Below are 17,012 nucleotides of genomic sequence, written 5' to 3' on the forward strand. Positions count from 1 at the left end.
CTGTTTTCTGAGTCAATATAGGTTAAAATGTAATTTATATCTGTGATGCAAAGCTGAATTACTCCAATCTTAATATCACACGATCCTTCAGAAATCATTCTAATATGCTGATTTGCTGCTCAAGAAATTTAATAGAAAATCTATTAAATAATTTAATAGATGCTTAAAGGAATCAAAAGTTCCATAAAACACCATTTACTTAAAATAGACATTTTTGTAACATTGTTAATGTCTTTATTTTCACTGTGGTAGTCCAAGTCACACAAATATATTTTTTATGAGGGCTTTCAGTATAGAATGCTAATTTAATGCATAAATAAATGCTTATGTTAAAAATCATCTAAATGTAGAGCAATGGAGTGAAACAAAATGCTGGAGTCTTGGGTTTTCAAAGTTGTCTGTTCTTTCAAAATTGTCTATTCAGTGCTTTCGGGCTTTGAATTAAATTGGATTCTTTTCAGCATAAACTGATGCATGCAATTAATCAGCATATCAATTAATATGACTCCAAAGTTTTAATCAGTTGACAGCCCTAATTTTCATATTAGGAATAAAAGTTAGTTTATCAGAAAGTACTTTAATAATTAAGGTCGTCATTGTAATTATAACTTTATAGCATAGGAGGATTCCGATGCTCTTTTTACTTGTTAATTACATGTATCATGATGAATATAATTGGAAGTATCTTTATTACCTTGCTGGTTTTCATAGTACGTCCGTCATCTGTTCCCTTGACAGAGTGTTTTAAAGTTCACCTCACAACTTTCTTCTTCTTTATTAGATTAACAAAGGCGTTTAATTGTCGTATGTGGATTTAGTATTCATCACTTGTACGGTTTCGTATCTCATGGTTTCGGCACACTGAATCCAATCACACTACCTCTTAAATGTGATTAAGCTCTAATTAGCCAATTAGCGAGTGAGTTTGGTAGCTGGATTCCGTGCGGTGCCGAAGGAGCCTAAGGCTTGGCCAGAGGGAATGTTTATCCATGACGGACGTTTCAAACGTAGCAGCGAACAGCCATTGCCAAAAGTCATCCATTAGCTGTGGAGTTGGGCCACATTTTCATTCCCAAACGCAGCAGGGTGTCTACACTTACTGAATCACTTGCCGGCAAATATAGCAAACAACTCACACATCTTCCTGTCGCTTTAAAGCCTCGGTTGATAGAGTGGATAGTAATGCGTATGTGTGTGTTTATATCTCTAGAGTACATCTGGAGATTTGATGATACGGAACATACAGCTGAAACACGCCGGGAAGTACGTCTGTGTGGTTGACACGGATGTCGAGAGTTTATCAGCTGCGGCTATTTTAATCGTGAAAGGTAAGAGAGCCATGTACAGTCGACCAGGGGAAGCTTCAAATCCAGGGTTTGGATTTGGACACAAATGCTTTCCTTGCTTTGCCAAGGAAATGTATCTGCCTGTGGAATTGATCTGTTATTACATGTTCCATTAGAGGTAATTAGAGGAACATATCGAAGCTGTTTATCAAAGGTTACAAATGAGTTTCAGCGGGATCAATATCTTTCAATTGAAATTAGATTGACATGCCAACTATTGCTGCCAGAGCCTATAATAATGCTTTATAACAGTGTAGAAGCAGGGTGTAAAATTTAGCACTCAGCAAGCACAAAATCCATGTAAAAACTGCCTGTGGTGTCCAAATAAAAACTGCTTGCTTTCATAAGGATTTGAATGGCTTAAATGTGTTTTTAACAGGGGGCCCCAATACACTAGAGGGTCACAGCAAACCTTCAAGGGAGGCCCCACTTAAAATGGTTTAAAATACGAACAAGCATTAAATCAGATCAAATCAGTTATTTTATAGGGATAGTTAACCCAAAAATGAAATAAATCTGTCATTAATTACTCACCTTCATACGACTGCATTTTTATGCTATGTTAAAAAAAAAAAATATATATATATATACTGTATTAAATTACGATATTAAAGTCATAATATTTTTGGAATAAAGTCAAAATTACGCAAATTAAGTGGAAATTACGAGAAAAACATCGAAATTACAAGAATAAAGTCGAAATATTTTGAGAATAAAGTTGAAATTACGAGAATAAAGTCAAAATTATGAGAGTAAAATCTAAATATTTTAAGAATAAAGTCTAAATTTCGAGAATAAAGTCAAAATATTTTGAGAATAAAGTCGAAATGGCAAAAATAGAGTCAAAAAGTTTTAAGAATAAAGTAGAAACTTTGAGAATAAAGTCGAAATTATGAGAATAAAGTCGAAATGTTTTGAGAATAAAGTTGCAATTATGAGAATTAAGTTGAAATATTTGGAGAATAAAGTCGAAATGACGAGAATGAAGTCAAACTATTTTGAGAATAAAGTCGAAAAGTTTAAGAATGAAGTCTAAATTTCAAGAATAAAGTCGAAATTATGAGAATTAAGTTTAAATATTTTGAGAATAAAGTCAAAATTACGAGAATAAAGTCCAAATTATGAGAATAAAGTCTAAATGTTTTGAGAATAAAGTTGCAATTATGAGAATTAAGTTGAAATATTTGGAGAATAAAGTCTAAATTTCAAGAATAAAGTCAAAATTACGAGAATAAAGTCCAAATTATGAGAATAAAGTCAAAATATTTCAAGAATGAAGTCTAAATGTTTTAAGAATAAAGTCAAAATTACGAGAATAAAGAATAAAGTATAAATGTTTCTAAAATAATGTTGAAATGTTTTGAGAATAAAGTTGAAATATTTTGAGAATAGAGTCAAAATATTTTGAGAATAAAGTTTAAATATTTCGAGAATAAAGTCGAAATTACGAGAATAAAGTCGAAATGTTTTGAGAATAAAGTTGAAATTATGAGAATTAAGTTGAAGTATTTCAAGAATAAAGTTGATATTACAAGAATAAAGTCGAATTTACGAGAAATAAGTCTAAATGTTTTGAGAACAAAGTTGAAATTACAAGAATTAAATCGTAGCAATTAAAGTTATAATATTTTCAGAGTATAGCCTGCACATGCAAATGACCCCAACTGGGAGAAATTGCCAGGCCACCAGAATTTATTTGAATATATGTGGGATTATTAGCGTAAATCATACCATGTGTTAAACTCGACAGAGACAGTATTCTTGGAAATAATATTTCATGTCTTCGATTGCATTTATTAGGCCTAATTGTAGTGCACCAGCCACCCAATAATAGCAATAAGCTTTGTGCTTTTGGTATTTTTAATATAAAACAAAGTTTCAGCTTTCAAAATCTGTCAGTTCTAAAGGTTGAAGCTAGCATAAGTTATATTGTTGTCTTTTCTGAGGTACATAAGTAATTATTCACAAGCTGTTTTATTTACAGTACAATACAGTAAATTATTGTAAATAATATTTAACGCCTTCCATTCATTATTTGTAGCATGCTAGCCACCCGGTATTCACAATAATTTTGTGCTTTGTTGCTTTTAATTTAATGCAGCTCAGCTTATAAATTCGGTCAGTTTTATCACTAAATACAAATTATAAATGTATTTTCCTCTTTATTTCAAGTTTATAGCACAATATAATTGTGAAGGAACGTCAGAAGGAATGAAACAAATTGTTCACCCTAATTTAATAAAACAAATGTCTCATTTAAATTGGAAAGATGACTGATTCACATGCTGCTTAAACTGAGGCAAATATAGTGATCTGTCACGCCACATTAAGGAACATGAAAAACACATTATTGTAGTAGACATATTGTTTGTATTTCGCTATAAAACTGACAGATTTTGAAAGCTAAGACTTTAAAATATCTCCCTGTGCTCCCAGTTCAGGCAAATTATAGGCTAGAATATACTCTCAAAATATTATAATATAAATAGAACTTTAATCTCATAATTACTTTGAATTTTTGTAATATTTTGACTTTATTTTTGTAATATCACTTTATTCTCGAAATATTATGACCTTAGTCCCATAATCTAAAACGCTGAAGATGAATGAAGGTCTTACAGGTTTGGAACAATATGAGGGTGAGTAATTAATGACAGAATTATCATTTTTTGGGTGAAATATCCAACACAAATTACACACACCGATTATGAATATGTGAATTTTAAAGCAGTTGCTTATTTTTAAAAACGTGTTTGTAATAAGTTTGGGGTTTGTGCAGTTTACATACAAACTTAAAATGCAAAACTTCAAAGTATCATGAAGTTATATTTACCACAGACCTTAATTTACTTATGAATAGAAGATCACCATTATAAAAACCTATAGGGAAATCTCAAGGGAACCCATGACGAATTAGTCATGCCTGTAGCACTCTATAGATGGGGAGGCAAATTATAAATGTCTGATCTAGAAAAGTAGTATAAATGAATGCAGTCGCAAAACTCAATGGGTATATTTCAATTAATATACATGTTTCTAGTTCTGCCAAGCTTCAAAATGTTTTATCAGGTAGACAGTAAGTAAAACTGAGTGGGAAAATAATGTAAACTCACTGGTTAAAAAGAAAGGGAATCCTGAAGAACATTCAGCTTCTAAATCTTCCAGCAGTTTGATTTACAGAAACTGGAAGTGTCTAGCCTTTGAATATTATTCACAATAGGGGGCCTTGGTTTAAAATGAATTATGTAAATGTTAGTCTGGCATGATGCATACAAACTCCTCGCATGAAACCACCAAAACCAAATATGAAGAATAAAAAGGGCCTTTTAGGTGAGAAACAAACACTGTCTGATCTTATTATTGATACAAGTGTGATACAATGATATGCACTGATAAAACCACTAAACATAATGCTCAGTTTCTTGATGTTTTCCCCCAAAAGAGTGTGAATTTGACAAAGGAAGACAACTCTCTGCATAAAGTCGAAATTATAAGAATATAGTTGAAATGTTTTGAGAATAAAGTTGAAAATATGAGAATAATGTCAAAATTATGATAATAAAGTCAAAATATTTCGACAATAAAGTCGAAATGTTTTAAGAATAAAGTCGAAATTTCGAGAATACAGTTGAAATTACGAGAATAAGGTCGAAATGTTTTAAGAATAAAGTTGAAATTTCGAGAAAAAAGTCAAAATTATGAGAATAAAGTCAAAATTACAAGAATAAAGTCGAAATGTTTTAAGAATAAAGTCAAAATGTTTTGAGAATAAAGTCTATATATTTAAGAATAAAGTCAAAATTTCAAGAATAAAGTCAAAATTACAAGAATAAAGTCGAAATGTTTTGAGAATAAAGTCCATATATTTAAGAATAAAGTAAAAAATTAGAGAATAAAGTCAAAATTATTAGAATAAAATTGAAATGTTTTAAGAATAAAGTCAAAATATTTCAAGAATAAAGTTGAAATTTCGAGAATAAAGTCAAAATTACGAGGATAAGGTCAAAATGTTTTAATAAAGTCGAAATGTTTTGAGAATAAAGTCAAAATGTTTTGAGAATAAAGTCCAAATATTTCAAGAATAAAGTTGAAATTTTCAGAATAAAGTCAAAATATTTTAATAAAGTCGAAATTTCGAGAATAAAGTCAAGATTACGAGAATAAGGTCGAAATGTTTTAAGAATAAAGTCGACTTTCGACTTTATAGTCAAAATTACGAGAATAAAGTTAAAATATTTCACGAATAAAGTAAAAAATTTTCAAGGATTAATTTGAAATTGCGAGAATAAAGTCAAAATGTTTCGAGAATAAAGTCAAAATGTTTCATGAATAAAGTCAAAATATTTCAAGAATAAAGTCGAAATTGCAAGAAAAAGGTCGAAATGTTTTAAGAATAAAGTCGAAATTTCAAGAATAAAGTGAAAATTTTGAGAATAAAGTCAAATTACGAGAATAAAGTCGAAATGTTTTAAGAATAAAGTCGAAATTGCGAGAATAAAGTCAAAATGTTTTCAGAAGAAAGTCAAAATGTTTTGAGAATAACGTCCAAATATTTCAAGAATAAAGTTGAAATTGCGAGAAAAAAAAATGTAATGTTTTGTGAAAAAAAAAACTAAATTCTGAGAATTATGTGGAAATATTAAAAGAATAAAGTCAATATTAGGAGAATTAAGTTGAAATATTTCAAGAACAAAGTCGAAATTACTCCATAATGCTCCATCTATATATTTACCCCAAAAGAGTGTGAATTTGACAAAGGAAGACAAATCTCTGCATGTTTTTAATTGGAAGAACCAATTAAAGATGTGCAGATGTATGCCTACTTGCAGCTTTTCAAAGCAGGTGTGCTGTAGCCATTAAGAAAACAGCTCCAAACGCTCAAACCTCTGAAAAGCCTTGCTATGATTCTCAAAGAGATCTAGTGTTCCCACAAAAGCAACAGCTTAAAATGTAATAACACCTTTTAGAGACTAGCCTTATATCACAGCGTGGTGGGGCGATAAGCGGAGAGCTTTCTGGCAGGGGGTGAGTGAGGTTAGATGTCAGTGGAGGTAACTTCATTTCTAATTGCTAATTCACTGCTAATTGTCTGATTGAATCAGGTCCCCCAGGAGCTCCAGATGGTGTAACAGTGGAGGAGATCACGGACAGCACGGCTCAGCTTTCTTGGAGACCCGGCCAGGATAACGGCAGCCCCATCACAAGCTATGTCATCCAGGCCAAGACAGCTTTCACAGTGGGCTGGCAAGCGGTGAACACGGGTAACAATACAGGATTAGCTAAAGCTAGTCAAGCGGAGCATCAATTCAGCGAGAGACTAAAATTACCATAGCACGTCTCATGTGCTTTTAAGAAAGAAGCTTATGCTCGCTTTGAGTACATATAAGGGCTTCTAAGTACTAACGCAAAACAACTTAATCTGGGCTCTCGCCCTGCCGCTCGAATTTCAATTCATTCGAACGACATCCCACCCAGACAGAGACATGGCACAGAACAATTTTTTTATGTTTTGTGACATTTCTGGCTTACTATAAACATTGGCTCAAAATTGGGCTCCTGTTGTTGACTTTCACTGCGCCGCCGTGTAATCCAGGTGTTTTCGGTTAAACCGTGGCTTTTCTGTTTGCTCTCAGTCCCCGAGGTGATTGATGGGAACACCCTGACGGCAACGGTGGTGGATCTGAACGCATGGGTGGAATATGAGTTCAGAGTGCTGGCCAGAAACAGCGTCGGCGTGGGGGAACCGAGTCCCGCTTCTCTTAAAACAAGAACTGAAGATGCAGGTGAGTCACCAACAGTGTTAATTTATAGATATTTTTCACTTCAAGTCAAATCAGAAAATGTCTCTTTTAAATTGTATTTTTGCCATGTAATATTAGTACTAATTTTAGTCTATGAAATATGTACAGGTCCTTGCAAAAGTATTCATACCCCTTCATTTTTGTCACATTTTGTTTTGTTGCAGCATTATGTTAAACTGCTTTAAATTAGTTTTTCCTCGAATCAATTTACACTCCATACACCATAATAATGGCAAAGCAAAAACCCGATTGGTTTTTAATAAAAATAAAAAATAAAAATAAAACACTGAAAAAAGTACATTGCATAAGTATTCATACCCTTAACTCAGTACATAGTTGAAGCACCTTTACAGCCTCAAGTCTTTTTGGGTCTGATGTGACATGCTTTGCACATCTGCATTTGGCAATTATCTGCCATTCTTTGTCTCACCTTTTCACCTCTCAAGCTCTGTCAGCTTGGATGGGGGCTGGCAGACATTGTCTAGAGTCCTAGTTGTTCCAATCGTCTTCCATTATGGATAATGGAGGCTACATGCTTCTGTGAACCTTCAATGCAGCAGATTTTTTTCTGACCTCTTCCCTAGATCATTGCCTTAACACAAGTCTGTCACTGAGCTCTACAGGCAGTTATCTTGGTTTTTGCTCTGATATGCAATTCAGCTGTTAGACCTTTTCTGAGAGGTGTGTGCCTTTCTAAATCATACTCATTCAAATGAATTTGCCACAGTTTAACTCCACTCGAAGTTAGTAACATCTAGAAGCAATATGAATGCTCCTGAGCTAAATTTCGAGTGTCCCAGAAAACGGGATCTTTTCAGTTTTTTATTTTTAATAAATCTGCACAAATGTTAAAAACCTATTTTTTGCTTTGCCATTATGGAGTAGGGAGTGTAGATTGATGTGGGAAAAAAAGTTATTTAAAGTAGTTTAACATAAGGCAGCAACATAACAAAATGTGGAAAAAAATAAAGGGGAATGAATAATTTCGCAAGGCACTGTATATACATTATTACTAGACAAAAGGGTTGTAGCAATTTCAAAATCTCATGGTATGATAATACCTCGATATGAAGTCCACATTATGATATTTATTGATATTAAAAAAAAAAATGAAATTAAGTTTTTTACATTGTAAGTTAAATTATTCTATCTAATGCACTTTGAGAGTTCAAAGTGAGTGAATTGACTGTATCTGTAACTTTAAAGGGTAGCCAAAACCTTTTTTTAGTTGTGGTATACTGTTTCAGTCTAAAATGCATTCACGCTGGTGTTTTAGGAAGCCAAACAAATTAGAATGTAATAATAGCAACAATATAATATTTTTGTTATTCCTATGACAGTAATAGCCATATATTGTAAAACAGTTGCACTGTAAAATAAATTACCAATTAATATTTCACTATATTATTTTTGCTTCACACTACAGTAGGGAAATTACAGTACTTCTTTCCTGATTTCTACACTTGAAAGAGATATTTTGAACTGCAGTAACGTTACCCATTTAAACCTCTAGCTGTCAGCAATTCATACTGCACTTTTAAGCTTTTATTTTGACGAAAAACTCCAGCTTCATTACAAATTACAACTACAAATCTAGTGAAATGCTGTAATCATCTGGCCATTTAAATGTTAGGGATTATGCAAATGTGAAAATAAAGCATAACTAGTGGCCATTGTGTTCGTAAACGTGCACTAAACTCACAGCACATGCAATAAACAAGTTCACTGCATTCACTGTGAACTGAGCTGTTCTGAGGCGCGGAAAACACCGGATCACGAGTTGATCGTTTTGTAACGTGCAGCGAAAAAGACTTGATGAATGGATAAAGCCAAACCATAATGGCCAAAAACAAAACTTAAAAGGCTTTTTTTATTAGAATAAGAAGTTTAAAAATATATATTTTTAAAAATCAATACTTTTGCCTGGAAGACATATAATTTTATATTGTCATGTGACCATAATGATATCAAGACAGTTTTGTTATCGTGATACCACAATATTGATAATACTGTTACATCCCTACTAGATACATTACTAATATAATTTGAAATGTAATTTTTTTTTTGAGTAATGGCAAAGCTGAATTTACAGAAATCTGTCCAATATGCATAATTGTGTTTACTGTCCCTTTTAATCAATTTTATGTATCTTTGCTGAATAAAAGTATTAATTTCCCAAATATTACTGATCCCAAACTACTGAATTGTAGTTTATGTTATGTATATAGCTGGCTAATGTAATATGTACATAGGATGCTCTTGGGTTAATTAACCTTCTAGCACAGCACTGTAGTTTATCAGTGTTCATTTACTGTTCAGCTTCTGCTCACTTTATTGACTATTATTGAATTTAATGAGACAATCTTTTTTTTTCTTTAATTTTCCTTCTTGATGAAAAAATGCTTTGTAAATATCTTGGGCTGTTATTTATCTCATTATTCTCATCATATTTTCATTACCAGTATGCTGTGATTAAAATCATTTATTATTGTGATGATCAAAACAGACAATCAAAACACCTTTTGTCAACTTACATTTTGGTTAGCAAATTTTTGCCCTTCTAAAAGTATTAAAGATATAGTTTACCCAAAATTAAAATTTTGTCATTAATGTTGTTCTACACACAGACTATTTTAGTGATGTCCTTGCTATCTTTCTGGGCCTTGAACATGTCAGTTGCGTTGCTGTCTATGTGAAGGGTAAAATATATTTGTGTTACGAAGATGAACAAAGGTCTTACAGTTTTGGAATAGGGCTTCATGATTAATCAAAGGCAAATGCCACGTGCATTTTGTCAGTAAAGCCGGTTGTGTAATCAGTAGTAAATCTCCAGCATGTACTTTCAGATGGAGCAGCATTTACAACACAGAGCCGTAGTTCACTCACAAGCTATGCAATATCACATTCATTATCGCAAACCATTTAATCACGCGATAATTAAAGGGGTCATCGGATGCAAAACTAACTTTTACATGTTGTTTGAACATTAATGTGTGTTGGCAGTTTGTGTTCACAACCACCCTACAATCATAAAAATCCACCCAGTGGTATTTTTTAATCTTTAAAGTAATATCCCCTTTTTAAAATCAGGTCATTCTCAGCTTCTTGTTGTTGTGATGGCACACCGACAGAGGGCACTCACACGAGTAGATTGAAACAAGCGCCTTACCTTAGACCCGCCCTCACCGAGCTGAAACAGTCCGAATACGATCGGCATTGTGTAGACTCTGGTGCAGAGGAAGAATCTAATAGAGTGAATGAGGTGCAGAGGTGGGACCAAGTCATTGTTTTGCATGTCACAAGTAAGTTTTGAGTCTTTGCATTCAAGTCTCAAGTCAAGTCCCGAGTCAAGCCAGACAAGTCCCAAATCAAGACAGGCAAGTCCAAGTCGAGTTGCAAGTCCTCAACTTTAAGCTTCAAGTCCTAAACAAGTCACTAGTGCTGTTTGCCCAAATTAGTGTCTCTGTATTAATTAATACAGAACATTTAAAGTGTCACACCCCCGGACTTTCATGTTGGTTTCTCCCATCAATTCCCCCCGCAGATCTTAGTGTTTTGGTTTCTCCCTCATTGTCTCCACCTGGATGTGTAATCAGTCTGTGTATTTAGTTTGTGTGTTTTCCCCTCAGTGCTGTCGGTCTTTAATGTTACCTCCTTGTGTTCCTGTGTCTGCCTGTTTCCCCATTGAATTTATTAATTACTCTTACTTTTTATTACGTCGTTGTTCATGTGTTCCTGCCTAAATCGTGACATAAAGTCAACAATAGTCTATAGTAGGTATAATTATAAAAGATAGGCTATAATAATTAGTGGTGTTTCATTGAGGAATTAATCACTGTTTGTGTACAAATATATGCCTAATTGAATTAATAATTTATTTTCCACTGTTTAATTTGTTAAAGATTCCGTGATTTTAATGAATCAGTTGAGTCAAGTATTTAATCACTTGCTAATAGGTAATACAGACATTCATTTATCATGTATTCATCTATTTTCTTTAAAGACATGAAAGTGAGTGGCTGAGTTAACTTTATATGTTGGCTACATATTTCAGATGAAAGAAATAATTAAATAATAATTATAATATATTAATATAATATTATATATATATATATATATATATATATATATATAATATTATAATATATTATTATATTAATAATAATAATATATATGTCTTTTTAAAGGTTTAGCCAATTATTAGGCTACTGCTGTTTCAGTATAATAATAATAAGAAGAAGAAATGCGATGTATAAGTCGTTTATAGTGATTATGTAATTTAAATGTCTAAGGGGCCGTTCACATGTAGCGTCTTTTGCACACTCAAGTTCGTGAGCAGTATGCGCGCTCATAATGGAAGCGACGCGGTCGCGACACGCTCGTTTTTTCCATGCGCGTCCGCGCCGCATCGAGATAAACATTTCAACTTTCCAGTTGAAAAGTTGAGATGTTCAGTTTGAAAAGTCTGAAAAGTTGAGATGTTTATCTCGATGCGAAAAAACGAGCATGCCGCTTCCATTATGAGCGCACACACCACGCGTCTACATTTGAAATAACGAACTTGAGTGCGCAAAAGACCGCAGGTCATGTGACAAGAACCAATCAATTAGCTTCATCCTTTCCCTTAATAACATTGAAAGCACTGCCAAGTTGGAGAAACAGCTTATCATAGCTGTACAGGAATAACCATTTTTAAATAAATTTAATAGCAGAGCTACTGCAAGCTATTTTTAATGCTGGAAATCCATTTATCCTTTACTAAAACGGAAAGTGCAGGTCATGGTTGCTTAGCAACGACAGACGCCACGGAGTGCAAGCTACAGAGCGGTTTGGAAAGAAAGAGAAAGCGGCGCGCCTAGCGTTTTCCACACGTTTTAAGGCGCGACATGTGAAAAACATTAAAATATCCTAAACATTATGTGGATAAAAACAATACAAACGCTCACTTAGCGAGTCCCTCTCTGGCTCAGTGCCAAAAGCTGCGCTAATCATTCCAGTGTGATCACATGCTTCAGTAACCAGCCTATATTGATCAGAACTCTCCGAAGTTTTTTTTATAAGTAAAGACTTGCCGAGTCACAGGGTTCAAGTCCAAGTCAAGTCTCGAGTCATTGCTGTCAAAGTCTAAGTCGAGTCGCAATTTTGATTATGTCAAGTCAAGTCACAAGTCATCAAATTTGAGACTCGAGTCCACAACTCTGCTGAGGTGTTCTGTTGTTGGATGTAATAATGAACATAGCAGTTGTCATTTACTCCTGACATCTGAGCCGCTTAAGAGGCAGAGGACAACGTTACTTTAGTTTTTAAAAGGAAAGCGCCAATCCCGATCTACATATGCATCTATGTTTGTGTGAATCATTCGTAATGCAGCTTCACCCACAGCAGAAGTGAGTATAAGGGTTTTTTATGCATCTTTGCAAATGACCTTTCTTAATAATGTGCTTGTTGGCAAGTTTCGCCGATAAATGCGGCTAAATGCAGCTAAGTGCTGCTAAATGCGGCTAAAGTAAACATAATCCCAAAGAGGGGTGGGGCGAGCAGAGCTCGGTGGCATTTAAAGGGCCCATGCGATAAAATAAACTGATATTTTTCATTTTTGGGTGAAGTATTCCTTTAAGGACTATTTCAGAGACAGGACTGCTCTGATACTCTTGATTTGGTTTATTGCCACTATCATGGCAAACTTGGCAAGTCCAGAGATAATTTCATCCTCGAAAGATACACAAAATGCCAATCAAATTAGTCAGCCAATCAGGACAGAGCTTGCCAGATAGAGAAAGCGCAATCCAGTTTTGTGTGCATCAGATGGTCAGTTAGCGACTGTAGGCAGCCCGTGGGTGTGCTGTCTAAGGTTGAATCCACTACTGCTCAAGTGCCTGTATTCTTCAAACGTCCCATGATGAAGCGATACCGTTTCAGTTCATTCAGTGCTTAAGTGCCTCTTTGTATATTACAGAACGAATTCTTCGAGCATTATTGTTGAGAGACTCTTGGCAAACGGTGAAATTCACTAGAAACAAAGCCAGTTAACTCAGACGCTGCCCACAGAATCTTTTAAAAGCAGTTGCTAAGGGACCGGAGCTTTGTTTCATTTGATACTTGATAATGAGGCTTTGAGTAAAAGAAAAAGAAAAGAGACAATGAGGAAGGCAGGAGCTGCATCTATCCGCTGTACTGAAAACATGGCTGTTTGTTCTTTGTGTTTTTTTCTCTACGCAGTTCCTGACACGGCCCCCACCGATGTCGGAGGTGGGGGTGGCTCCAAGTCAGAGTTAGTAATAACATGGGAGGTAAGTCATCTGTCTATATTATCACTCCCTCTGTGCGAGGTAATAGTTTTGGCTAATTAAATGGAATTGAATGGGGGTGTTTATTACCTCAGTCAAAGCCAAGCCTGTTTTCCATCTGGGCCCTTTACTCCCGTAATGGCATTCAATTCAAATTTGGTTGTATATTAGAAAGCGGTTCATTTGCGCTCTCAAGAGGTTGCATCACTGTGTGGGATTTGGAAAAGCGCTGGGTGTGAACCTGAGGCTGGATCTGGTCTGTATGTTTTAATATCACTATAGTTTCTTGTTTCCCTCCCAGCCTGTGCCCGAAGACCTGCAAAACGGAGACGGTTTTGGCTACATCATCGCTTTCCGGCCGCTGGGGGAGGTCAACTGGACACACGCCGTCACCTCTGTACCATCGCAGTCCCGTTACGTGTACCGCAACGAGACCATCCCGCCCTTTTCTCCATTTAGCGTCAAAGTCGGTGCCTACAACACCAAAGGCCAGGGACCGTTCAGCCCCGTTACCATTGTGTTCTCAGCTGAGAATGGTAAGACTGTCGATGGCAGTATGAGCAGCGTACAAAAGCATACCATTTGCAGTGTTTTCAATTGGTTTTTCTTTTCGCTATATATTTATTCATCTATTGTGAGGTGCATAAGACATTCAAAGAACAGGCTAGAATTGATTCCTTTAACACCGGCACTTTATTATATGCAGCACTGAAAGAACACGGCTCATTTTATAACAAATGGACAAGGATAAACTATAGATTTAGATTATATAATGTTATATCATTTTATAGGTTTCTCCAACACTGTTGGTGGCAATTTTCTGTTCTTTTAGCAGTAATTTACCCTTTCTTAACAGGAAATATATTTGATACTTTACTGAATGTCCACGAATCCATAGTGCAATTTTCTTTTCATAGTAACTACAAAGTAAAGCATGTGCTATAATGGCTGTACGTAATGTTGTGTTGTAAATGTCAGGTGGTTTTAGCTCTGGAATCTCATGCTCAGCATTTGAAGCAGCAGTGTCCAGGATTCTTTCAGCTAGTTAGGATCAGTTTGAGATGAGCTATTACTGCGTGGAGTGATGGGCAGACAGTGGTGTGTCAGGAAGCTACCGCATTAATTGAATTCCTGTACAGATAATGTTCCTTTATGTCACTCAGCTATCCTATTAAAATAAAGGCCAGTAATTTACTATTTTAGAGACAAAAGATTTTGCATCAGTCATTTATAAATTATTTTTCATCAGTCTCTGATTTTTGCACAAGACTCTTCTAGTCTTGTCTCATCTCATCTCTTTCCTCCTCCTCTTCCTACTTTTTGCATCCTAGTTCTACCCTCCTGATCTCGTCTTTTTTCATCATCTCATCTCAGTTTTGTCTCTCTTCTTTTTTTCTTTTATTTCATCCCATCTTTTCTCTTTTGTCTCTTCTTATTTCATCTAGCCTTCTCTGGTCAATTTTTTTTTTCTCTTTCAGTCTTATTTTGGTTTCTCTTCTTGTTCCTTACTAATTCTTCTTTTCCATTCTCTTGATCTCATCTTTTCTCATCTTGTCTCTTCTCTTCTAGTCTTGTCTCGTCTCTTTCCTCCTCCTCTTCCTCCTTTTTTGCATCCTAGTTCTTCTCTTTGCATCTACTCTTGTCTCTTCCCTTCTCCTGATCTTGTCTTTTCTCCTCTTTTTTCATCTTGTCTTATGTCTTTCAGTTTTGTCTCGTTTTTATCTATCTTTGTTCTATCTTTTCCTCTTATTGTCTCTGTTCTTTCAGTCTTGTCTCATTTTTGTTTTCTCTCCTCATAGTCATGACTTTTCTCATTCACTATCAACTCATCCTTCCTCTTTCAATCCTGTTTTAGCTTTTCATGTTTTTGTCTTCTTTCCTTTTAGCCTTATTTTGTCTTCTTTCCTCGTTGCATTCTAGTTCATCTTTTCTTGTTCCTTGTAGTCTCTTACCTTCTCTTGATTTCATGTTTTCTTATCTTGTCTTTTCTCATTTTATCTAGTCTCATTTTACATCTCTCTTTGTTGCTTACTCTGCTCTTTTCTTCTTGTCTGTTCTCTTTTGGTCTTGTCTCATTTTGGACTTCTCGTAATCGTGTCTCTTCTCATCCTGTTCATCTTGTTCCATTGTATCTCTTTCAGTTTTATCTTGTTTCATCTTCACATTTTTTCTTTTCAGTCATATTTCAGCTTCGCTCCTTGTTGCATCCTAGTACTTCTGGTCTTAGTCTGGTCTTTTCTCACCCTCTTTCACAGTGTTTTATCTCATGTTATCTCTTTCAGTTTCATCTCATTTCATCTTCTCATTTGTTCTCTTGTCTTTTCTCTTCTCTTTCCTTTCAGTCTCATTTTGATTTGTCCATTTTTCATCATAGTTCTTCTCTTTTCATCTCTCTTCTCTATTTTGTCTACTCTCGTCATCTTTGCTCTTTTTTAAACTCATCTCGCCTCTTTGCAGTTTGTCTCATTTCCATCTCTCTTCGTTGCATCCTCTTTTTTACTTCTTGTCTATTCTTGTCCTGTTTTATTTCATCCCATCTTTTCTCTTTTTGCCTCTTGTTGTCTCTTATCATTTCATCTAGTCTTCTCTGGTCTCATTTTTTCCCTTTCTCTTGTCTTTTAGTCTAATTTCGGTTTCGCTTTTTGTTCCATGCTAGTTATTCTCTTCCATTTTCTCATCTCATCTTTTCTCATCTTGTCTCTTCTCTTCTAGTCTTGTCTCTTTCCCCCTTTTTGCATCCTCTTGTCCCTTCCCTTCTCCTGATCTCGTCTTCTCTCCTCTTGTCTTTTTTAATTGTATCTTGTGTCTTCTCTTTCAGTTTTGAAACTTTCATGCCTGAGCCTTTCATATTTTTTGTCTTCTTTCCTTTCACCCTTATTTTGTCCTTGTTGCATTCCAGTTCATTTCTTCTCGTCCCTTCTAGACTCTTCCCTTCGCTTGATTTCATGTTTTCTTATCTTGTCTTTTCTTATTTCATCTCATCTCTTTTAGTTTTGTCTCATTTACATCTGTCTTTTTTGCATCCTCTTCTTTTTTATTCTTGTCTATTCTCTTTCGGTCTTGTCTCATTTTGGACTTCTCTTCTCGTAGTTGTGTCTCTCTCATCCTGTTTCATCTTGTTCCATTTTACCTCTTTCAGTTTTATCTTGTTTCATCTTCTCATGTTTTGTTTACCTGTTTCTCTTTTCTTTTTTTTCTTCTTCTTATTTCCATCAGCGTTATTTCAGCTTTGCTCCTTGTTGCATCCCAGTTCCTTTTCTCATCTTCTTTAGTTTTTTTTATCTTGTCTTCTCATTTTATCTCATTTCTGTCTCATAGTCTTGTCTCTTCTTGTCCTCTTTCATCGTGTTTATCTTATCTCTTCTCTTTCAGTTTCATTTGTTCTCTTCTCATCTTTTCTCTTTTCATTCCTTTTCCATATTAGTTTGATTTTTCATCACAGTTCTTCTCTTTTCAACTTCTCTAATCTCTTTTCTGTTTTGTCATCTCTCGTCATCTTCATTTATTTTTTTTCTCATCTCACCTTTTTCAAGTTTGTCTCGTTTACATCTCACTTTGTTGCATCCTCTTTTTTCTTC

General features: G+C 34.7%; 1 pseudogene; it reads left to right on the forward strand.

The window, feature by feature from the left end:
* The window catches only part of LOC141291468 (contactin-3-like), a 54,212-nt pseudogene that overhangs the window by 29,531 nt on the left and 7,669 nt on the right, over positions 1-17,012 (forward strand).

Source organism: Garra rufa, chromosome 18 (assembly GCF_049309525.1).
Source record: "Garra rufa chromosome 18, GarRuf1.0, whole genome shotgun sequence".
Taxonomy (NCBI): Eukaryota; Metazoa; Chordata; class Actinopteri; order Cypriniformes; family Cyprinidae; genus Garra; species Garra rufa.